Source organism: Nycticebus coucang, chromosome X (genome assembly GCF_027406575.1).
Source record: "Nycticebus coucang isolate mNycCou1 chromosome X, mNycCou1.pri, whole genome shotgun sequence".
NCBI classification, from domain to species: Eukaryota; Metazoa; Chordata; class Mammalia; order Primates; family Lorisidae; genus Nycticebus; species Nycticebus coucang.
Genome location: NC_069804.1, coordinates 79,885,362 through 79,911,084, shown reverse-complemented (window position 1 = coordinate 79,911,084; position 25,723 = coordinate 79,885,362). Strand labels below are relative to the sequence as shown.

Genomic DNA, 25,723 nt, shown 5'->3' with positions numbered 1-25,723 from the left:
CCTAGCACTCTGGGAGGCTGAGGCAGGTGGATCTCTGGAGCTCAGGAGTCTGAGACCAGCCTGAGCAAGAGCCAGACATGTCTCTAAAAAAGAAAAAAAATAGCCAAGCATTGTGGCAGGTGCCTGTAGTCCCATCTACTCAGGAGGCTGAGGTGAGAGGATTGCTCAAGCCCAAGAGTTTTAGGTTGCTGTGAGGTATGACACCATGGTACTCTACCAAGGGCAATAGAGGCTGTCTCAGAAAAAAGCCTGATGTGTATAAAATGAATCTCATTGTCATCATTCTTTGTGTTTCCCTAATGACGGATGAGGTATCTCATCTTTTCTTGTTTATTGGCTGTTCCTATTTTCTCTTCTATGAAATGCTGGTTCATGTCTTTTGGTCAGTTTTCACTGGGTAGCTTGTCTTTTTGCTATTGATATATAGTCATTTTTAATATATATTTAGGAAAGTTATCCTTTAGTTATATAAATTGTAAATATTTTGTGCCAACCTTTTTATTTTTATAGATGGGGTCTGGAGTGCAAGTGGCCCTATAATAGCTCAACGCAGCCTCCATCTTCTGGGCTCAAGCAGTTCTTCTGCCTCATATTCCCATAGTGCTGGGATTATGAACCACAGTGCACCACCCACTAAATTTTTAAAGGAATAACTTTGACAGAGTCTCACTTTGTCCTCCTCCCCCCTCACCCCTGTAGCTAGGACTATAGGCACCTGCCACAACGCCTGGCTATTTTTAGAGATGGAGTCTGGCTATAGGTCAGGCTGGTCTCCAACTCCTAAGCTTAGGCAATCTGCCTGCCTCAGCCTCCCAGAGTGGTGGGATTACAGGCATGAGCCACTGTGCCCATCCAACTTTTTTTTTTTTTTTTTTGAGACAGAGTCTCACTCTATTGCCCTAGGTAGAGTGCTGTGGCATCACGGAACTACAGGCACCTGCCACAATGCCTGGATGTTTTTTCTATTTTTTTTTTTTGCAGTTTTTTTTTTTTTGGCCGGGCTGGATTTGAACTCACCACCTCCGGCATATGGGGCCTGTGCCCTACTCCTTTGAGCCACAGGTGCCACCCTTTTTTTTTCTATTTTTAGTAGAGATGGGGTCTCACTCTTGCTCCAGCTGGTCTGGAACTCCTGTGCTCAAGTAGTCCACCCTCCTCAGCCTTCCAGAGTGCTAGGATTATAGGCGTAAGCCACTGCACCCAGCCGACTTTTTTTTTGGATCAATTTTTATTTGGACTTTCACAGTGGTTAGAGTCACTGCCTTTAGAACAATTACAGTACAGGAAATTAATCACTTGCGACTACTCAAAAAAGTCTGACTGTGGTTCAATCCTGGGTTTCGGCACAAGGACTTTCTCATTGGGGCAGCGCCTGTGGCTCAAGGAGTAGGGAGCCTGCCCCATATACTTGGAGGTGGTGAGTTCAAACCCGGCCCCGGCCAAAAACTGCAAAAAAAAGAAGTCTGACCAGATGGTCTTTTAGACAAAGCCTAACTCCTTCAGCCAAAGGATCTTTTTTTTTTTTTTTTTTAAGACAGAGTCTCACTGTGTCACCCTCAGTAGAGTGCCATGGCAGAAGCTCACAGCAACCTCAAACTCTTGGGCTTAAGCAATTCTCTTGCCTCAGCCTCCCAAGCAGCTGTGACCACAGGTGCCCGCCACAACACCTGGCTATTTTTTGTTGCAATTGTCATTGTTGGTTAGCTGGCCTGGGCTAGGTTAGAACCCACCAACTTCGGTGTATGTGGCTGGTGTCATAACCACTGTGCTACGGGTGCCAAGCCAGCAGCCAAAAAATTTTTGAAGCTACCTATCACCTTTAAGGCCCCCCACCTACTTCCAGATGTCCCACCTTCTTGGAACAAACCAATGCATGTTTTCCACGTATTGATTTATGACCTCACTTGTAATTCCTGTTTACCTAAAATGTATAAAACCGAACCCTAACCCCACCACCTTTAGTCCAAAAAAAAAGAAAGAAATATTCTCTTATATCTTCTAAAAAGTTTAAAATTCTTGCCTTGCACATCTAAGTCCTTAATCCATGCAGAATCAATTTTTGTATAAAGTATGAGGTAGAGATCTCATTTCATTTTCTTCTATGTGGATAATCAGCCGATCCAGCACTATTTTGACAATACTCCATCCTTTCCCCCATTGATCTGCAATGCCACTCTTGTTTTCCTTTTGAGACAGATCTGTTGCCCTGGGTAGAGTATCATGTCATCGTAGCTCACAGCAACCTCCAACTCTCGGGCTCAAGTGATTCTCTTGCCTCAGTTTTTCTATTTTTAGTAGAGACAAGGTCTCACTCTCGTTCAGGCTGGTCTCAAATTTGTGAGCTCCAGCAATCCACCCACCTTGGCCTCCCAAGGTACTAGGATTACAGGCATAAGCCACTGTGCCCAGCCTGCAATGCCACTCTTATTGTACCTGATTTCCATATATGTTCTGCTTTTTAGCTCTCTATTCTTTTCCATTGTTACATTCATGTATTCTTCCACTAATTCTAAACTCTCTTAATTATTGCTTCATAATATATCCTTTTTTTTGAGACGGAGTTTTACTTTGTCGCCCTCGGTAGAGTGCCATGGCGTGACAGCTCACAGGAATCTCCAGATCCCTGGCTATTTTGTTGTTGTTGTTGCAGTTTGGCCAGGGCTGGGTTTGAACCCGCTACCCTCCGTATATGTGGCCGGCGCCCTACTCACTGAGCCACAGGCACCGCCCCTTTTTTTTTTTTTTTGAGACAGAGTCTTACTATGTCACCGTCAGTAGAGTGCTGTAGCGTCACAGCTCACAGCAGCCTCCAACTCTTGGACTTAAGTGATTCTCCTGCCTCAGCCTCCCAAGTAGCTGGGACCACAGGTGCCTGCCACAATGCCTGGCTCTTTTTTTTTTTTTTTTTGCAGTTTTGACCAGGGTCGGGTTCGAACCTGCCGCCCTCGGTATATGGGACCAGCACCCTACACCCTGAACCATAGACGCCACCCAGCCCAGCAATTTTTTTGGCTGCAGTTGTCATTGTTGTTTGGCAGGCCCAGGCTGGGCTAGAACCCACAGCTCTGGTGTACGTAGCTGGCACCCTAGCCGCTGAGCTACAAGCGCCGAGCCTCATAATAATTTTTGATATTTGAAAGTTCCATTTCCCTTATCTACTTATTTTGTCTCCATTATTTTTAGTCAGTTCCTCTTCCATTTAAAGTTCAGAATTGACTGGTGAGGCATGGTGGCTCACCCCTGTAATCGTAGCACTCTGGGGAGGCTCAGGTGGGTAGATAGCCTGAGCTCAGGAATTCGAGACCAGCCTGAGCAAGAGTGAGACCCCCATCTCTAAAAAATAGCTTGATACTGTGTTGGGTGCCTGTAGTCCCAGCTACTTGGGAGGCTGAGGCAAGAAGATGGCTTAAGCCCAGGAATTTGAGGTTGCTGTGAATTATGGTGCCACAGCACTCTACTGAGGGCAGTAAAGTGAGACTCTGTCTCAAAAAAAGAAAAGTTTAGGGCCGGGCACGATGGCTCACGCCTGTAATCCTAGCACTCTGGGAGGTGGAGGGAGGAGGATAACTTGAGCTCAAAAGTTCGAGACCAGCCTGAGCAAAAATCAAGACCTTTTCTCTACTAAAAATAGAAAAACTGAGGCAAGAGGACTGCTTGAGCCCAAGAGTTGGAGGTTGCTGTGAGCTATGATGCCACGACACTCTACCCAGGGCAACAGCTTGAGAGTCCATCTCAAAAACAACAAACAAACAAACAAAAACATCCCAAAAGTTTAGAATCATTTTGTCAAATTTTATGAAAAATCCAATTGAGTTTTCGTTTTTTTGTTTTTTTTTTTGCAGTTTTTGGCCAGGGCTGGGTTTGAACCCGCCACCTCTGGTATATGAGGCTGACACCCTACTCCTTTGAGCCACCGGTGCCGCCCCTCAATTGAAATTTTGATGGAAGTACACTGGAATCCATAGATCAGTTTAACACGTTTATTTTTATTTATTTATCTATTTTATTTATTTATTTTTTTTAAGACAGAGTCTCACTCACTATGTCACCCTCTGCAGGGTGCTATGATGTCACAGCTCACAGCAACCTCAAACTCTTGGGCTTAAGTGATTCTCTTGCTTCAGCCTCCCAAGTAGCTGAGACCACAGACTCTTGCCACAACGCCCAGCTATTCTTTTGTTGCAGTTGTCATTGGTATTTAGCTGGTCCAGGCTGCCACCCTCAGTGTATGTGTCTGGAGCCGCAACCACTGTGCTAGGGGTGCTGAGCCTATTTTAAGTGATATATATATATATATATACACACACATACACATATATATATATATTTTTTTTTTTTTCTGAGACAGAGCCTCAAGCTGTCACCCTGGGTAGAGTGCTGTGGCATCACAGCAACCTCCAACTCCTGGGCTTAAGAGATTCTCTTGCCTCAGCCTCCCAAGTAGCTGGGACAAGAGGTGCCTGGCACAACGCGTGGCTATTTTTCAGTTGTAGTTGTCATTGCTGTTTGGCAGGCCCAGGCTGAGATTGGAACTCGCCATCTCTGGTGTATGTGGCTGGTGCCTTAGCCGCCTAAGCTACAGGCACCGAGACAGTGGCAATCTTTAAAAATGGAACGCTTTGCGAATTTGCATGTCATCCTTGCGCAGGGGCCATGCTAATCTTCTCTGTATCGTTCCAATTTTAGTATATGTGCTGCCGAAGCGAGCACCAGTGATATATAATTTTTAAGTTATGCTTTTCTTCATCCAATTGTTCTTCGTGTCAGTGCAAATCTACTTCTATTCCTACAACCCCACTGACCTCCTAATTTTTTTTTTTTTTTTGAGACAAGCTGTCACCCTGGGTAGAGTGCCATGGTGTCACAGCTCATAGCAACCTCAAACTCTTGGGCTTAAGCAATTCTCTTGCCCCAGCCTCCCAGGTAGCTGGGACTACAGCCTAACACAATGCCTGGCTATTTTTCTGTTGCAGTTGTCATGGTTGCTTTAGCTGGCCCAGGATGGATTCGAACCTGCCAGCCTCGTTGTATGTGGCCGGTGTCCTACCCACTGAGCTACAGGCATGGCCTAACCTTCTAATTTAATTTCTTTTTTTTTTTTGAGACAGAGTCTCAGTATGTCACCCTTGATAGAGTACTGTGGCATCACTGCTCATAGCAACCTCCAACTCTTGGGTTTAAGTGATTCTCTTGCCTCAGCCTCCCAAGTAGCTGGGACTACAGGTGCCCACCACAACCCCCGGCTATTTTCTGTTGCAGTTATTATTGTTGTCTAACTGGCCCGCTTGAATCTGCCAGCCTCAGTGCATGTGGCAGCGCTGTAACCACTGTGCTATGGGCTCCAAGCCAGCAAAGCCAATTTTAAAAGGAATTATTAGCCTGGATGGCTAATAATTATATTTACTGCACTTAATGCAAATAATCAGACTTAGTATACTGAGAGTACGGTTTATTTTGGCAATTAAATCAGTTCTTCTGTAATTTGTTCTTAGTAAAGTGAGACATTAGAGAGAGAAAAATGGTTCAAAAAGAAAAAACTGTGGCCCACCTGTATTATATTCCAGGCTTGTCTGAAATACCAGCTCATAAAATGAGATATAGCAGTTTAACTAAACTGATTTATTAAACAGGACTAAGAGTCTGGCCAAAGAATATAAAATTATACACAATAGTTACCCAGGCGTGGTGGCTCACGCCTGTAATCCTAGCACTTTGGGAGGTTGAGGCAAGTGGATTGCCTTGAGCTCGTGGGTTCGAGACTAGCCTGAGCAAGAGTGAGACCCTGTCACTCAAAATAGCTGGGCATTGTGGCACTTGTCTTTGCACATGGGCTGGGAACAAGGACTCCAGCTGTTGTGGCCGTGTCTGTCCAGTCAGCACAGAATCTCAGCCACTGAGCCATGCTGGACCCCGGGTGGCCTGCAGGGAGCCCAACCCCTTCACCCAGGTAGTCATGAACAGCCACAGACACAGTGGCAGTGTAGAGTGGCTTCTGGTCAGTGGGCTGGGTGCTGGTTGCTCCCCTCAGCCTCCACATAGTCCAGGATTCCAGGTGGTAGTGGCCAAGAGTGAGACAGCCTGGTACTCACCCAGCAGCCCCCCAGGGGCAGCCCCAGGACCAGGATGATGATGATGAGGAGGAGGAGGGTGGGGAGGGGGGCTCAGGAAAGCCCCCTAATGTAGGCCACCACCTGTCCACCAGTGGGCACCCTTTGAGAAGTGGAAGTGCCTCAGTGACTATGCCCTCATCTTTGGCATGTTCAGCATCGTCATGGTGACAAAAACAGAGCTATCCTGGGGGATGTACACCAAGGAGTCTTTGTACTCATTTGCACTCAAATGCTTCATCAGTCTCCCCACTGTCATCCTACTGGGTCTCGTGGTTCCGTACCACTCCTGGGAGGTCCAGCTGTTCATGGTGGATACTGGGGCAGATGACTGGTGCATCGCCATGACATGCAAGCATGTCTTCCTGGTCTTCCTGTCTTCCTCATCTTGCTGGAGTTATAATAATAATTCTATTATTATTATACTATATAATTCTATTATATACTATAATGTATAATTATGTTATATAAAGTTTATAATATATATAACTTTAATATGTATAACACATAATTACATTATATAAAATTATATAATATGTTATATATAATTTTATATATTAATATAACATTTATATTATTATATACATTATATATTAATATATATTATATTACCTTATATATTAATATAAATATTAATATATTTAAAGTATAATATATTTATATTAATATATAAAGTTATATGTTATATAGTTTATAATATATAACTTTCGATAACTATATATATTATATAAAGTTATAATATATAATTATATTATATGGTTGTGTATGCTATCCACCCGGTGCCTGGCCACTACGGCTTCACATGAAGTGCTCGTTTGGCCTTCACATAAGTGCCATCAGTGGTCGAGGCCAATGTAGATATGTTGTTGTCCATCCTTATGTTTCTGTGCCTCTATCTGCTGGGCGGTGTCATGCTCCTGCATAGTAACATCTTCACAGATGCCTCAAGCCACAGTGTTGGGGCCTTCAACAAGATCACTTTCAACAAGCATTTTATCATGAAGACACTCATGACCATCTGCCCCGGCTGCATGCTGCTTGTTTTCAGCATCTCTTCCTGGATCATCGTTACCTAGACCATGCGTGTCTGCGAAAGGTAAACAATGCTGCTGCTAATGTTCTCAGGGAGACGTGGCTCATCTGTAAACACACCAGGCTGGTGAAGCAGCCAGATCAAGCCCGGGTTTGGAAACACCAGGGTTAAATTCTTCCAAGCCATCCATCAATAAGTCCAGCACCTTTACAGCTCACGTTTCTGTGTCTGCCAGGTGTGGAGACAGCCCTCAAAAGCTTAATATGGCCTTGTAATGGCTCACTCCCTCAGCCTAGGCTGGGTGGTCAGTTGATTGGGGCCTGCAGCTTCTGTGCTGAGTGGGTTGGGAGGATTGTCAGAGGGAGGCAGGTCATGGGCTCTGACAAGTCATAGGTGCCACCCAAAGTAAGTGGCAGGAAACCTATTTTATTTTCTGGAATAACCAAATGATTTTTTACCCTTTTCTTTTCTTTTTTTTTTTTTTGAGACTGTCTTATTATATCGCCCTTGGTAGAGTGCTGTGGCATCACAGCTCGCAGCAAACTCAAACTCTTGGGCTTAAGCCATTTTCTTGTCTCAGCCTCCCAAGTAGCTGGGATGATAGGAGCCCGCCATAACACCTGGCCATTATTTTTGTTGCAGTTGTTTAGCTGGCCCCGGCCAGGCTCTAACCCACCACCCTCGGTGTATTGTGGCCAGCACCATAACCCCTGCCCTGTGGGCGCCGAGCCTCCTTTTTTCTTTTTAAAAAGAGTCCTACTCTGTCACCATGGGTAGAATGCTGTGGTATCATAGCTTACAGCAACCTCAAACTCTTGGGCTTGAGCAATCCTCTTGCTGCAGCCTCTCAATTAGCTGGGGCTATAGGCATATACCACTACGCCTGGCTAGTTTCTTTTTCTATTTTTAATAGAGACGGGGTCTCACTCTTGCTCAGGCTGGTCTCCAACTCCTGAGCTGAAGCAATCCACCTGCTTTGGTCTCCCAGAGTGCTAGGATTACAGGTGTGAACCACCAGGCCCAGCCTAATTTTCACCCTTTAGATTTTGCAACAATTTTTCTTTTTTGCTTTGGCTACCCAGAGGCTCAGAATTAAATCTGTGGATTGATCCGTGAGATCATGTGGTATAATTAGAAATTACTTAATTTCCTCCATTGTCCATTTTCCCTGAAAATTATTTAATATGTGGGTCTCATCTTTGGCTACTCATTGGGATACCTGGAGGGGGGGGCTTTTATAAAAAACTATGGGCCACACCCAATACCACTTACAATTGAGTCTGAGATGTAGCCTGAACCAAAATTTAAGTTCCTCAGGTAAGTCCAATGTATAGCAAAAGTTGGCAAAATTTTTCTGCAAGGGGGCAGATAGTAAAGATTTCAGGCTTTATGGACGAGACAGTCCTTGTTTCAATTACTCAGTTTTCTGATGTTGAAGGAGGAAAGCAGTGGAGATGAATAGGTAAGGCTGTGTTCCAATAAACCTTTACTTTCCAAGATAGACAACTGGTTGAATTTGACCCTCAAGCCACAGTATGCTGATTACTGTGCTGCCAACTAGAATATTATGTGAGCAACATACATAATTTTAAGTGTTCTTACAGCCACATTTAAGAAAAGTAAAAAGAAACAAATGAAGTAAATTTTAATACATTTATTTAATGTAATATATTAAAATACTATTAAAAAAGTAAAAATACATGAAAGCTATAACCCAGTTACAACCTAAGAATAGGGGGAAGGGGGAAAGGGAGGGGAGGGAGAGGGGAGGGGGGTAGAGGGAAGGGGATTGGTGGGATTACACCAGCGGTGCATCTTACAAGGGTATATGTGAAACTTGGTAAACAGTCTGTGAAGCTAGTGAATGATGCCCCATGATCATATCAATGTACACAGCTATGATTTAATAAAAAAATAAAAAATAAAAAAATAAAAATAAATTAAAAAAAGTAAAAATAGCCAGGCATTGTGGTGGGCATCTGTAGTCCCAGCTACTCGGGAGGCTGAGGCAAGAGAATCACTTAAGCCCAAGAGTTGGAGGTTGCTGTGAGCTATGACATCAAGGCACTCTACCGTGGGTGACAAAGAGTAGCAAAAAAGATCTTCACTTGGGTAATTAACCGTGTTCTGTTTACCCTTTTGTGTCTTTACACCCTTTTTGTCCAGGGGATCAAGTCTTGGTCAAGGATCGGAACCTGGTCATCCTACATCATCATCCTGACCACACCCACAGCAGCAAAGGTGAAAGGGATCCTCTCCTAGATCCATCACAGCAGACTGAGGAGAGCTTCACTGTTCCAGTGGGAAGGAAAAACAGATCCGGTCAACCCCAGCAAGGTAACTTTTTTTTTTTTAGAGACAGAGTCTCACTTTATTGCCCTTGGTAGAGTGCTGTGGCGTCACAGCTCACAGTAACCTCCAACTCCTGGGCTTAGGCGATTCTCTTGCCTCAGCCTCCCAAGTAACTAGGCGCCGCCACAATGCCCGGCTATTTTTGTTGTTGCTGCAGTTTGGCCGGGGCTGGGTTCGAACCCACCACCCTCTGTATATGGGGCCAGCGCCCTACCCACTGAGCCACAGGCACCACCCAAGCAGCAACAAGGTAACTTTTGAGGTAGTTAACATGCCCAGCTCCAGCCACATACTGGGAGCCGGCTATCAACACACAGCTGAAGTCTGATGAAATTCCTCTTGGGACTTGTCTTAATAGGACTTTGGACTTTGGGAAAGGGGGAGGAGGAATGTGATCTGTACACCCATACCACTAAGATAGGACAAAAGCTGATTCTCTTGTAGCATTTATGAATGCAAAGGCACCCACAAAGGTAACCTGCACTCATAATCTGATACAATACTGAATATGTGACACAGAAAAAGGTGAAAACCCATATGTATATTACAACCCCATAGAGCCCCCCCCACGGTAGAGTTAAAGCCTGGGGAGAAGTCCCAAAAGGATCCACAATCCCTGAAATCTGAATGCTGGTCCAGACCAGGGAAATAGGAGAACCCAGACAGGTGACTCTGAAGTTTAATGTCTGCAGCACCATGCGAAGGTGTTGCAGCAGAAGGAGCTGGAAAAGAAATTATAAGACAGATCAGAAGTACCTCTGTGCCTTGGGTTTTGTAGAAAAGTGGTGTGAGGTCAAATGTGAAAGGTGAAAATGTATGATAGAAGGCACCTGAGGACTGCAGCAAAAGAAATATCATGCTCAAAAAAATAGTAGTGATTATGCCACTATCCTCCATCCTGGCCGATAGAGCCCAACCCTGTCTCTCTTTAAAAAAAAAAAAAAAAAAAAGATTTTGTTGTAGTGGCTGATGCCTGTAATCTCACCTCTCTGGGAGCCTGAGCTCAGGAGTTCTAGACCAGCCCAAGCTAGAGCAAGATCCTGTCTCTACTAAAATAGTAAAATTAGCTGGGCGTTGTGGAGTGGGGCACTTGTAGTCCCAGCTACTTGGGAAGCTGAAGCACGAGGATTGCTTGAACCCAGGAGTTTGAGGTTCTGTGAGCTGTGACGCTATGGCACTCTACCCAGGCCAATAGAGTGGGACTCAGTCCCAAAACCAACCAACCAACCAACCAACAAAAATATGTAGTTTTGTGTTTTACTTATAAATCCATGACTTATTTTGTTTGAGTTCATTTTTGTATATGATGTCTTGGGTTGAGGATCTTTTTTTGTTTTTGCATGTGAATGTCCACTTACTCTAGCATGATTTGTCTGCAAAGACTTCCTTCACTGAATTGCTTTTGTACCTTGGTTAAAAATAAGATAGGAATGTTTGTGTGGGTCTAATTCTGAGTCCTCTATTTTGTTCCAGTGATTTATGTGTCTGATCCTCTACTGATACCACACATTCTTGATTACTGTAGCTATATTATTCTTGAAATCAGGTAGACTGATTCCTCATACTTTTATTCTTATTTTTCAGAATTATTTTAGCTATTCTAGTTTGTTTGCCTTTCTATGTAAAATTTAGAATAATTTTTTTTTACCACATAACAATCCTTTATTTTTTTCTCTTAATTTTTTTATTTAATCACTACTGTGTACATTAATGCATTTATGGGGTAAAATGTACTGATTTTACATATAATTTGGAATGCTTACATCAAACTGGTTAACATAGCCTTCACCTCACTTGGTTATTGTGTTAAGACATTTATACTCCACTCTTTTTTTTTCCAAGCTGTGGCCAGGCTTGGACCCACCACCCCTGGTATATGGGGCGAGCACCCTACTCCTTGAGCCACAGGTGCTGCTCCTATACTCTACTCTTAATAGATTTGATTATTTTTCTAGGTATATATATCCAGAAGAATAATCTTATCTATATCTACTATATCTACAAAAAAAATTTTTTTTTATATTTAAATAGAATTGTGCTGTATTTGTATATCAGTTTGGGGGAGAATTGACATCTTTAGTCTTTCTTTTTTTTTGAGACAAATTCTCACTGTGTTGCCTTCTGGGTAGAGTGAGGTGGCATCATAGTTCACAGCAACCTCGAGCTGTTAAGCTCAAGCAGTCCTCTTGCCTCAGCCTCCCAAGTAGCTGGGACTAAAGGTGCCCACCACATGCCTGGCTAATTTTTCTATTTTTAGTGGAGATGAGGTCTCTCTCTTGCTCAGGCTGGTCTTGAACTCCTGAGCTCAGGCTATACACCTGCCTCCGCCTACCAGGGTGCTAGGATTACAGCTGTGAGCCACTGCGCTCGGCACATCTTTAGTCTTTCAATTCATGAACAAGGTATAGTCTTTTCAATTATTAGATGTTCCTTGATTTTTTTTTTTTTTTGTAGAGACAGAGTCTCACTGTACCGCCCTCGGGTAGAGTGCCGTGGCGTCACACGGCTCACAGCAACCTCTAACTCTTGGGCTTATGCGATTCTCTTACCTCAGCCTCCAGAGCAGCTGGGACTACAGGCGCCCGCCACAACGCCCGGCTATTTTTTTTTGTTGTTGTTGCAGTTTGGCCAGGGCTGGGTTTGAACCCGCCACCCTCTGCATATGGGGCCGGCACCCTACTCACTGAGCCACAGGTGCCGCCCCCAATTCCTTGATTTTTTTTTAATCAGTATTTTATGGTTTTCATCATGTATGACCTGGATGTGTTTTGTTAATTCCCATTTAACTATTTTATTCATTTTATTTTTAGCCGTTGTAATGGTATTGTATTTTTTTGTATTTGTCTACATGTTCATTGTTACTATGGAAAAATATTTTAAGTTTGATGGGCACATGTTCATTATTTATATAAAAATAAAAATACAATTATTTTTGTATATTTAAAAAAAAAAGAGTAGTGGAGGCGGGCGGCGCCTGTGGCTCAGTGAGTAGGGCGCCAGCCCAATATTCTAAGGGTGGCAGGTTCAAACCCAGCCCCGGCCAAACTGCAAGGAAAAAAATAGCCAGGTGTTGTGGCAGGTGCCTATAGTCCTAGCTACTTGGGAGACTGAGGCAAGAGAATTGCCTAAGCCCAGGAGTTGGAGGTTGCTGTGAGCTGTGAGGCTACAGCACTCTACTGAGGGCAACAAAGTGAAACTCTGTCTCTACCAAAAAAAAAAAAAAAATAGTGGAGACAGATTGCTCTGTGGGTCAGTATAACTCCTGAAACTGTTCTTTTTTTTTTAGACAGAGTCTCACTTTGTAACCCAGGGTAGAGTGCTGTGGGGTCAAAGTTCACAGCAACCTCAAACTCTTGAGCTCAAGTGATTCTTTTGCCTCAACCTCATGAGTAGCTGGGACTATCGGCACTTGCCACAATGCCTGGCTATTTTTAGAGATGAGGTCTCACTCTGGCTCAGGCTGATCTCAAACCCATGAGCTCAGGCAATCCACCTGCCTTGGCCTCCCAGAGTGCTAGGATTACAGGCATGAGCCACCGCACCCAGCTGTGTCTACTCTATCTAAAGTTGGACGGCCCCTTCTCCAACCCAGCCACAATTTCTGTTTTATTTCTAACAGTTTGTGTTTACTTGTTTACTGCCTGTCTCTTTTCTTCTAGAATGCAAATTAAAGTACCTGTAGTGAGAATAAGAGTTATTCAGGCTAGGGCTGCTGGTCTGGTTGGTTTAGGTCCTATGTGATCTTCACTTCATGTCTCCCATTCTTGCTGTTTTGTAAACTCAGCTTTACCTAAAAGTGTATATCCTGAGTAGTCTAGGGCAATTGATTTAGGAGATTGACTTTTGAGTTGGAATGTTGTTTTGGGTCATGGGTTATGTCAAGTATTGTTCATTATGGGTCATGGATTATGCTGATTATTGTTGTTTAAGATAAGGGTTAACTAGGTTTTTAGTTTGAACTTTTATGTATAAAACTGTGATTTGGGGGCTGCACCTGTTGCTCAGTGAGTAGGGCTCTGGCCCCATATGCCGAAGGTGGTGGGTTCAAACCCAGCCCCAGCCAAACTGAAAAAAAAAACAACAACTGTGATTTGGGGGCGGCTCCTATGGCTCAAAGGAGCAGGGCACTGGCCTCATATACTGGAGGTGGTGGGTTTAAACCCAACCCCGGCCAAAAACTGCAAAAAATAATAATAATAATTAAAAAAAAAGCTGTGATGTTGGAAATAGAAGAACAGAACAGTCTTTTTTTTTTTTTTTCTTTAGACAAAGAGTCTCAAGTTGTCACCCTGGCTCCCAGAGTGCTAGGCGTGAGCCACCTAAGACAGAACAGTTTTGAGTTTTTTTCCCCAACAGAACAGTCTTTTTTTTTTTTGAGGCAGAGTCTCATTATGTTGCCCTCAGTAGAGTGCCAGGGTGTCACAGTTCACAGCAACCTCCAACTCTTGGGCTTAAGTGATTCTCTTGCCTCAGCCTCCCAGGTAGCTGGGACTACAGGCACCCACCATAACGCCTGGCTATTTTTTTGTTGCAGTTGTTTAGGTGGCTGGAGCCAGGCTGGAACCCACTATGCTCGGTGTATGTGGCTGGCACCATAACCACTGTGCTATGGGTGCCGAGCCCCAACAGAATGGTCTTGAAGAGGGTACTCTCACTATTCTCCAGAATCACTAGCCTCCTGATAAAGTTTGGTGTGGACCTATCCAATCTCTGCCTATTAGCTGACAGTGACAGACAGATGGACCCTCTTTGTCCGGCAATACAAGCTCCATGAGAACAACGGTTTATATCTCTGTTTTTCGCTGCTGTATTGCCAGAGCCTAGAATAGTGCACTGTAGGCACACTATAATTTTTTTTTTTTTTTGCAGTTTCTGGCTGGGTCCGGGTTTGAACCCACCTCCAGTATATGGGGCCGGCGCCCTTCTCCTTTGAGCCACAGGCGCTGTCCCACACTATAAATTTTTATTAGCTGGATAATTGAATCCTATGTGCCTCCTCCTTATTTCTTGTTAGCTCTGGCAGAAAGTAAACAAGTAGTCGGGAAGTAGCTAAGAATGAGAGCCAGAACCGAAATTATAGCTAGGAAGCAAAATTGCAGCTACCCTGTTTCCCCAAAAATAAGACAATGTCTTATTTTATTATTATTATTTTTTTTTTGGCTGGGGCTGGGTTTGAACCCACCACCTCTGGCATATGGGACCGGCGCCCTACTCCCTGAGCCACAGGCACCACCCGACAATGTCTTATTTTAAGGTGTGCTCCCAAAGATGCGCTAGGTCTTATTTTCAGGGGACATCTTATCTTTCCTATAACTAGGTCTTATTTTCGGAGGATGTCTTATTTTCGGGGAAACGGGGTAGGAACTGTTCCCTGGTCAGAACACAGTGAGGAGCCCCTAGTGACTGTAAACTGATCCTCAGCTCATTACCATACAATTACCATTGCAGATTTTTGACCTGCTGGGTTCCTGGAGAAGTTTGGGCAAGATACCTGCAGAAAAAGTTTATTATGTAACCCCAACTTGTCAATCACCCAAGGGGCAGGAAACAACTGCCAATCCTGTGTGGGGTGAGATGGGAGGGAGGCAAGACGAGGTGAAAAACATGGAGATGACCCTGTATGCTCACACTTCAGGGTCTCTTCTGCACTCCTGGAGGAGGACCCATCTCACTGTTCCAGATGTACTCTTGCTATACTTTACTTTTGTTTATTGTATTTAATTAATTAATTAAATTTTTCTTTTTTTGAGACAGAGCCTCAAGCCGTCACCTTGGGTAGAGTGCCATGGCATCACAGCTCACAGCAACCTCCAACTCCTGGGCTCAAGCAAGTCTCCTGCCTCCGCCTCCCAAGTAGCTGGGACTACCGGTGCCCCCCACAATGCCCGGCTATTTTTTGGTTGCAGCTGTCATTTTTGTTTGGGCCTGGGCTGGATTCAAACCCGCCAGCTCAGGTGTATGTGGCTGGTGCCTTAGCTGCTTGAGCCACAGGCGCCGAGACTGTACTTTACTTTTGTACTGCAGTAAATGTGTATATATGTTTTTGCTTTGTATTGTGATCGCTCCACCATCGAGCCGGCACCATTGCTTTGGCACTGGGGACCAAGTGCCAGGAAACATCCACATTCCAGCCAGACCTAACAGTCTTATATCAGGTGCTCTTTCTTCAAGCCTGGCCCCTTCCTTGATACATTCGCTATATTCAAAATGTGCATACTCTGAAGCAGAGTTAATATCTCTACAACCAAACTTAAATCTAGGTGCAACCTTCACCTGTTTTATTTTCTGCATTGTCAATGAAGATCAAGTATAAATCCAAACTCCTTTCCATGGCCTATAAACCCTTTGGAAACCTATTTCATGATCTGCACTCCTTTCCTCACCTTTGCCCCTATCCTCACATTCCCTCCCCACATACCCAATGCTCCAGTTACATTGTTGCAGCTCTCCAACCGTTCCATGCTTCTTTGTAGCTTCGACGTTAGGATACATACTATCTGTTGGGAATATCTTTTTTTTTTTTGTAGAGACTGAGTCTCACTTTACCGCCCTCAGTAGAGTGCCATGACGTCACAGGACTCACAGCAACCTCCAGCTCTTGGGCTTCCACGATTCTCCGCCTCAGCCTCCCGAGCAGCTGGGACTACAGGCGCCCGCCATAACGCCCGGCTATTTTTTGGTTGCAGTTCTGCCGGGGCTGGGTTTGAACCCGCCACCCTCGGTATATGGGGCCGGCGCCCTACTCACTGAGCCACAGGCGCAGAGAGTCTCGGTAGAGTGCTGTGGCGTCACAGTTCACAGTAATCTCAAACTCTCAGGCTCAAACGACTCCCCTGCCTCAGCCTCCCAAGTAGCTGGGACTACAAACACCCACCACAACGCCTGACTATTCTCTTTTTTTTTTTTTATGTAGAGACAGAGTTTCACTTTGTTGCCCTCGGTAGAGTGCCGTGGCGTTACACGGCTCACAGCAACCTCCAACTCCTGGGCTTAGGCGATTCTCCTGCCTCAGCCTCCCGAGTAGCTGGGACTACAGGCGCCCGCCACAACGCCCAGCTATTTTTTTTGTTACAGTTTGGCGGGGGCTGGGTTTGAACCCACCACCCTCGGCATATGGGGCCGATGCTCCACTCACTGCGCCACAGGCGCCGCCCCACCTGGCTATTTTTTTGTTGTAGTTGTCATCACTGTTTAGCAGGCCTGGGCTGGACTCAAACCCATCACCCCGGGTGTATGTGGCTGGGGCCCTAACCGCTGAGCAAAGGCACTTAGCCCAGTGTCTCACTTTGTTGCCCTCAATAGAATGCCATGGCATCATAGCTCACAGCCACCTCTAACTCTTCTGCTCAAACGATCCTTTTGCCTCAGTCTCCAAGTAGCTGGGACTACAGATGCCGGCCACAATGCCTGGCAATTTTTAGAGACGGGGGTCTCGCAATGGATCAAGCTGAGTTTGAACTTGTGAGCTCAGGCAATCCACCAGCCTCGGCTTCCCACATGCTAGGATTATACTTGTGAGCCACTGCACCCAGCCTTGTGATCTGATTTTTTTAACTATGTGTTACATAGATAACAATTTTACAGAATTGTTTTTGACCTTTAGCCTAATAATTATACACTAGAAAACTGATACTACAGAAACAATTCAACAGAAGTAAAAGTTATATGCATGAAATGTTCATTGTTGTATTATCTGAAATTGAGGTGTCAGCCACAATAACTCACACCTCCAATTCCAGCATGTTGGCAAGCTGAGGCAGGAGGATCTTCTGAGATCAGGAGTTTGAGATCAATGTGACAAATATAGCTAGACTCTGTCTCTACAAAAATTTTTAAAAATTACCCATCTGGGGTGGCGCCTGTGGCTCAGTGAGTAGGGCGCCGGCCCCATATACCAAGGGTAGCGGGTTCAAACCCGGCCTCTGCCAAACTGCAACCAAAAAATAGCTGGGCGTTGTGGCGGGCGCCTGTAGTCCCAGCTGCTCAGGAGGCTGAGACAAGAGAATCGCATAAGCCCAAAAGCTGGAGGTTGCTGTGATCTGTGTGACGTCATGGCACTCTACCGAGGGCAGTAAAGTGAGACTCTGTCTCTACAAAAAAAAAAAAAAAGTTAAAAAAAAATTACCCATCTGGCTTGGCGCCTGTGGCTCAAGGGGCTAAGGCGCCAGCCACATACACCTCAGCTGGCAGGTTCGAGTCCAGCTCCGGCCTGCAAAGAACAATGACGGCTGCAACCAAAAAATAGCCGGGCATTGTGGCCAGTGCCTATAGTCCCAGCTACTTGGGAGGCGGAGACAGAAGAATCGCTTGAGCCCAGGAGTTGGAGGTTGCTGTGAGCTGTGATGCCATAGCACTCTACCCAGGGTAACAGTTTGAGGCGCTATCTCAAAAATAAATAAATAAATAAACATAAAATCGAAAGGTCCAGGTGTGATGGCTCATGCCTGTAATCTTAGCACTCAGGGAGGCCAAGGCAGGTAGATTGCCTGAGCTCAGAGGTTCCAGACCAGCCTGAAGCAGAGTGAGACTGTCTCAAAAAATAGCTGGACATTGCTGCAGGCAACTGTAGTCCCAGCTTCTCAGGAGGCTGAGGCAAGAGGTTTACTTGAACCCAGGTGTTTGAGGTTGCTATGAGCTATGACATCACGGCACTCTACGGAGGGCAACACAGTAAGACTCTGTCTCAAAAAAAAAAATTAAAAATAACTAAATTGACTTGGCGCCCATTGCTCAGTGGTTAAGGTGGCAGCCACATACACCAAGGCAGGTGGGTTCGAACTCAGCCCAGGCCTGCTAAACAATGACACCTGCAAAAAAAAAAAAAAAAAATAGCCAGGCATTGTGGCAGGCACCTGTAGTCCCAGTTACTTGGGAGGCTGAGACAAGAGAATCACTTGAGCCCAAGAGTTTGAGGTTGCTGGGAACTGTGATGCCACTCACTCTACTGAGGGTGACATAATAAGACTTTGTCTCAAAACAAAATATATAACTAAATAAAAATAAAATCTAGCGGGGCAGGCATGGTGGCTCATACCTGTAATCCTGGCACTCAGGGGGGTCAAGGCAGGTGGACTGCCAGAGCTCATAGGTTCAAGACCAGCCTGAGCCAGAGCGAGACCTCGTCCCAGCTACTTGTGAGGCTGAGCCAAGAGAATCGCTTAGCCCAAGAGTTGGAGGTTGCTGTGAGCTGTGACACATGGCACTCTACCAAGTGTGACAGAGTGAGACTCTGTCTCAAAAATAAAATAAAATAAAATAGGGCGGCGCCTGTGGCTCGGTGAGCAGGGCGCCGGCCCCATATACCGAGGGTGGCGGGTTCAAACCCGGCCCAGGCCAAACTGCAACAACAACAAAAAAATAGCCGGGCGTTGTGGCAGGCGCCTGTAGTCCCAGCTACTCGGGAGGCTGAGGCAGGAGAATCGCTTAAGCCCAGGAGCTGGAGGTTACTGTGAGCTGTGTGACGCCACGGCACTCTACCAAGGGCGATAAAGTGAAACTCTGTCTCTACAAAAAATAAATAAATAAATAAATAAATGAAATTAAATAAAATAAAATAAAACAAAGAAATCTTGGAAAAATCTAATAACACAATAATAGAAAAATGCCTAAGTGAATAAGGGTAAATTAATTAAACTATCAAACAGCTATAACAGGTGACCATTTTATAAACTATGTAGAAATGTGGAAGAGACCAAATTTGGAAAACCCTAGTTTATGGCGTTTCTCTCTTCTCCCTCTTTTATAACATAATGTTTAGAAAGCATAATATAAATTGGTATGTGCAACTATGATCTAATTTAGGAGGGCTGGGCACAGTGGCTCACACCTGTAATCCTCGTACTCTGGGAAGCCTAGACAGGAGGATTTCTTGAGATCAGGAATTCCAGACCAGCCTGAGCAAGAGCAAGACCCTGTCTCTACTAAAAACAGAAAAAAACTAGCTAGACATGGTGGCAGGTGCCTGTAGTCCCAGCTACTTGGGAGGCTGAGGCAAGAGGATCACTTGAGCTCAAGAGTTTCAGGTCGCTGTGAGCTATGATGCCACGGCACTGTACCCAGGGCAACAGAGTGAGACATAAAAAAAAAAAAAAAAGAGGCCAGGCATGGTGGCTCATGCTTGTAATCCTAGCACTCTGGGAGGCCAAGGCAGGTGTATTGCCTGAGTTCAGGAGTTCCAGACCAGCCTGAGGAACAATGAGACCTAATTTCTAAAAATAGCCAGGTATTGGAACAGGTGCCTGTAGTTCCAGTTACTCGGGAGGCTGAGGTAAGAGAATTGCTTGCTTGAGCCCAAGAGTTTGAGGTTGCTGTGAGCTATGATGCTAGAGCACTCTACTAAAGGAGACAAAGTGAGACTCTCTCAAAAAAAAAAAAATCGTTAGGTATATTCCTAGGTATTTCATTTTCTTTGAAACTATGGTGAAGGGAGTTGTGTAAGGCATGAAACAATAAAAATCCTCCAAGAAAGCATAGGAAAAACACTGGAAGATATTGGCCTGGGGAAAGACTTCATGAAGAAGACTGCCATGGCAATTGCAACAACAACAAAAATAAACAAATGGGACTTCATTAAACTGAAAAGTTTCTGTACAGCTAAGGGGACAATAACCAAAGCAAAGAGACAACCTACACAATGGAAAAGGATATTTGCATATTTTGAATCAGACAAAAGCTTGATAACTAGGATCTATAGAGAACTCAAATTAATCCACATGAAAAAAGCCAACAATCCCATATATCAATGGGCAAGAGACATGAATAGAACTTTCTCTAAAGATGACAGACGAATAGCTAACAAACGCATAAAAAAATGTTCACATCTCTATATATTAGAGAAATGCAAATCAAAACAACCCTGAGATATCATCTAACCCCAGTGAGAATGGCCCACATCACAAAATCTCAAAACTGCAGATGCTGGCGTGGATGTGGAGAGAAGGGAACACTTTTACACTGCTGGTGGGACTGCAAACTAGTACAACCTTTCTGGAAGGAAGTATGGAGAAACCTCAAAGCACTCAAGCTAGACCTCCCATTTGATCCTGCAATCCCATTACTGGACATCTACCCAGAAGGAAAAAAATCCTTTTATCATAAGAATACTTGTACTAGACTGTTTATTGCAGCTCAATTTACAATCGCCAAAATGTGGAAACAGCCTAAATGCCCACCAACCCAGGTATGGATTAACAAGCTGTGGTATATGTATACCATGGAATACTACTCAGCCATTAAAAAAAATGGAGACTTTACATCCTTCGTATTAACCTGGATGGAAGTGGAAGACATTATTCTTAGTAAAGCATCACAAGAATGGAGAAGCATGAATCCTATGTACTCAATTTTGATATGAGGACAATTAATGACAATTAAGGTTATGGGGGGGAAGCAGAAAGAGGGACGGGGAGGGGGTGGGGCCTTGGTGTGTGTCACACTTTATGGGGGCAAGACATGATTGCAAGAGGGACTTTACCTAACGATTGCAATCAGTGTAACCTGGCTTATTGTACCCTCAATGAATCCCCAACAATTAAAAAAAAAAAATCTGCTGGTGGGATTACAAGCTAATACGACCTTTTTGGAAAGAAGTTTGGAGAATACTCAAGGAATTAAATGTAGACCTACTGGTCAATCCTGCAATTCCTCTACTTGGTATATACCCAGATGATCAAAAATCATTTTACAACATGAGGCTGGGCGCCCGTAGCACAGTGATTATGGCACCAGCTATGTAGTCTGAGGGTGGTGGGTTCAAACCTGGCCCAGGCCAGCTAAACAATGACAACTGCAACAAAAAAATAGCCAGGTATTGTGGTGGGCACCTGTAGTCCCAGCTACTTGGGAGGCTGAGGCATGTGAATCACTTAAGCCGAAGAGTTGGAGGTTGCTGCGAGCTGTGATGCCACAGCACTCTACTGAGGGCAACATAGTGAGACTCTGTCTCAAGAAAAAAAATCATTTGAGCGGCGCCTGTGGCCTGTGGCTCAAGGAGTAGGGCACTGGCCCCATATACCAGAGGTAGGGGGTTCAAACCTGGCCCTGGCCAAAAACTGCAACAACAAAAACAACAACAACAATAACATTTTACAACAAAGACATTACACCAGAATGTTTATTGCAGCCCAATTCATAATTGCCAAGACATGGAAACAGCCCAAGTACCCATCAACCCATGAATGGATTAACAAATTGTTGTATATGTACACCATGGAATACTATGCAGCCATAAAAAGATGGAGACTTCACATCTTTTATGTTTACCTGGATGGAGCTAGAACATATTCTTCTTAGTAAAGTATCTGAAGAATGGGGAAAAAAGTATCTAATATACTCAATACTACTACAAAATCAATATATAATCACCTACACATTCATACGAATGGGAAAACATAACTATAGTCCAGAAAGTAGAAGGGAAGAGGAGAGAGAGGGGACAGGAAGGGGGAGGCGGGAAGGAGGGTATTTGGGGGGACCTCATCTAATGTGCATGATGCAATGGTACATTTCTTTCTTTTTTTTTTTTTGCAGTTTTTGGCCGGGGCTCGGTTTGAACCCACCACCTCCTGTATATAGGGCCGGCGCCCTACCCCTTGGGCCACAGGCGCCACCCGTTTCAAAACTACTAAGAAGGCGGCACCTGCAGCTCAGTGGGTAGGGCTCCAGCCACATATGCTGAGGTTGAAGGGTTCAAACCCAGCCCAGGCCAGTTAAAACAACAATGACAACTGCAACAAAAGAACAAAGAATGGCCAGGCATTGTGGTGGGCGCCTGTGGTCCCAGCTACTTGGGAGGCTGAGGCAAGAGAATCGCTTGAGCCCAAGAGTTTGAGGTTGCTGTGAGCTGTGATGCAACAGCACTCTACCCAGAGTAACAGCTTGAGACTCTGTCTCAAAAAGAAAAAAAACTACTAAGAGTATAATTGTCTTACCACAACAAATAAGATGATGGATGTGTTAATCAGTTCAATGTAAGCATTTCACATTGTATATCAAATAAGTACACTGAAGTCCATAAATGCATCAATGTACACAGTTATGATTTAATAAAAAATCTAATTTGGGAAAAATATATATACATTATATACACAAGTGTATAAGGCCAGGTGTAGTGGCCACACCTGTAATTCTAGCAGTTTCAGAGGTAGAGGCAGGAGGATCACTTCAGCTCAGGAATTTGAGGTTGCTGTGAAGTAGTCTGATGCCATAACATTCTAGCCTGGGCTACAAGAGTGAGAATCTGTCTCAAAAAAAAAAAAAAAAGAACAAGTGTGTAAGCTACACACAAAACAAGTTAGCTGTGATTGTCTCTAGATGGTGGGATTATAGGTTATATAACCTTTTTGTTTATCTACGTTGTCTAATTTTCTACGATGAACAGTAATATTTGCACGATAATGATTTCTACTTTTTTTGGGGGGGTTGCAGTTTGGTCGAGGCTGGGTTTGAAGCCGCCACCCCGGTATATGGGGTTGGCACCCTACTCACTGAGCCACAGGCGCCGCCCAGATAACAACTTCTAAGTTTAAAGTTTAAGAAACAGGCAGTGTCTGTGGCTCAGTGAGTAGGGTGCCAGTCCCATATACCGAGGGTGGTGGGTTCGAACCTGGTCCCGGCCAAACTGCAACAAAAATAGCCGGGCATTGTGGTGGGCGCCTGTAGTCCCAGCTACTCAGGAGGCTGAGGCAAGAGAATAGCCTAAGCCCAAGAGCTGGAGGTTGCTGTGAGCTATAATGCCATGGCACCCTACCGAGGGTGACAAAGTGAGACTCTGTCTCTAAAAAAAAAAAAAAAAAAAAAAAAAACGTAGAAGAAATGTTTGTTCTTGGAGCTTCTTCTTTTTTTTGTAGAGACAGAGTCTCACTTTATGGCCCTCGGTAGAGTACCATGGAATCTCACAGATCACAGCAACCTCCAACTCCTGGGCTTAAGCGATTCTCTTGCCTCAGCCTCCCGAGTAGCTGGAACTACAGGCGCCCGCCACAACGCCCAGCTATTTTTTGGTTGCAGTTCAGCCAGGGCCGGATTTGAACCCGCCACCCTCGGTATATGGGGCCGGCACCTTACCAACTGAGCCACAGGCACCGCCCTGTTCTTGGAGCTTCTAAACTGGGTCATTGACCTCTTTAACAAGAATGTTTCCTATATGACTTCAAAAACCTCTATTCTAAACTAAGAATCAGAATTGCACATTAAGTGTTCTTTATAGTTACTCTCTTTTACTTCTTGTAAGTGTACAACTTAGTTGATGTGTTATGATTTTAAGTTTAGTTTCCTGTACTTTTTCTAAGATACATAAAAGACTGAATGTGCATCTGCCTGAATTATTTTTAACTTTTTTAAAATTTTTTTATTGTTAAATCATAGCTGTGTACATTAGTGCAATCAAGGGGTACAATGTGTGGGTTTCATATACAATCTGAAATATTCTCATCAAACTGTTCGACATAGCTTTCATGGCATTTTCTTAGTTACTGTATGTAGGCATTTGTATTCTGCATTTAGTAAGATTTGCCTGTACCCATTCTAAGATGCACCGTAGATGTGGTCCCACCCATTACCCTCCCTCCACCAAAACCTCCCACCTCCCTTCCCCTTCCTTGGCCCTTTCCCCATAGTCTTGTGCTATAGTTGGGTTATAGCCTTCATGTGAAAGCTATAATTTAGCTTCATAGCAGAGCTGAGTACAAAGGATACTTTTTCTTCCATTCCTGAGATACTTTGCTAAGAAGAATATGTTCCAGCTCCATCCATGTAAACATGAAAGAGGAAAAGTCTCCATCTTTCTTTAAGGCTGCATAATATTCCATGGTATACATGTACCACAATTAGCTAGTCCATTCGTGGGTTGATGGGCACTTGGGCTTCTTCCATGACTTAGCGATTATGAATTGGGCTGCATTAAACATTTTGGTACAGATGTCTTTGTTATATTGTGACTTTTGGTCTTTGGGGTATAAACCTAGTAAAGGAATTATAGGATTGAGGGCGGCACCTGTGGCTCAAGGAGTAGGGCGCCGGTCCCATATGCCAGGGGTGGCGGGTTCAAACCTAGCCCCGGCCAAAATCCAAAAAAAAAAAAAAAAAAAAGGAATTATAGGATCGAATGGCAGGTCTATTTTTAGGTCTCTAAGTATTCTCCAAACATCCCTCCAGAAGGAACGTATTAGTGTGCATTCCCACCAGCAGTGTAAAAGTGTGCCCTTTCCTCCACATCCAGGCCAACATCTCTGGTTTTGGGATTTTGTTATGTGGGCTACTCTTACTGGGGTTAGGTGGTATCTCAAAGTAGTTTTGATTTGCATTTCTCTGATGATTAAGGATGATGAGCTTTTTTTCATATGTTTGTAGATTGTGTGTCTGTCTTCTTTGGAGAAGTTTCTCTTCAAGTCCCTTGCCCACCCTGAGATGGGGTCACGTGTTCTTTTCTTGCTAATACGTTTGAGTTCTCTGTGGATTCTGTTTATTAGACCTTTATCGGAGGTATAACCTGCAAATATTTTCTCCCATTCTGAGGGCTGTCTGCTTGCTTTACTTACTGTGTTCTTGGCTGTGCAGAAGCTTTTTAGTTTGATCAGGTCTCAGTAGTGTATTTCTGACACTGCTTCAATTGCCTGGGGAGTCCTCCTCATAAAATATTCACCCAGGCCAATTCCTTCAAGAGTTTTCCCTGCACTTTCTTCAAGTATTTTTATAGTTTCATGTCTTAAGTTTAAATCTTTTATCCAGTGAGAGTCTATCTTAGTTAATGGTGAAAGGTGTGGGTCCAGTTTCAATCTTCTACAGGTTGCCAGCCAGTTTATCCAGCACCATTTGTTAAATAGGGAATCTTTTCCCCACTGAATGTTTTTAATTGGCTTGTCAAAGATCAAATAACGTAAGTAGCTGGATTCATCTCTTGATTCTCTATTCTGTTCCAGACATCTACTTCTCTGCTTTTGCGCCAGTACCATGCTTATTTTTAACTTTTGTCACATTATATACATTAACATTGACCCAGAGCTTATTTAGCTTTTTAATTCCCAATTAGGCAAATACTTTAGAAAGGTCAATTATTTTTCTTCTTAACCAATTTGGAAGAAAGTTTTTAAATAGCTATTTGCAAAAGCAAATACAAAGGTTCATAACTACTTAATAGTATGTTAAACACTCAAAAGGCCAACAGGAACATAAATAGAACATTATCTATAATATAAATATATCAAATAAAGACATTCATTTGTGGCACCACCTA

The 25,723-nt window shown here is 44.1% G+C and overlaps 1 non-coding gene and 1 pseudogene across 1 annotated transcript; one reads left to right on the top strand and one right to left on the bottom strand.

Annotated features, from left to right (window-relative positions):
* Nucleotides 1-306: 306 nt before the first annotated feature.
* On the top strand, nt 307-7,207 carry LOC128576864 (small conductance calcium-activated potassium channel protein 1-like; annotated as a pseudogene).
* Nucleotides 4,604-4,710, bottom strand: LOC128578657 (U6 spliceosomal RNA). Its single transcript, XR_008377796.1, has one exon. It is a non-coding gene; the product is annotated as a U6 spliceosomal RNA (small nuclear RNA).
* Nucleotides 7,208-25,723: the final 18,516 nt, after the last annotated feature.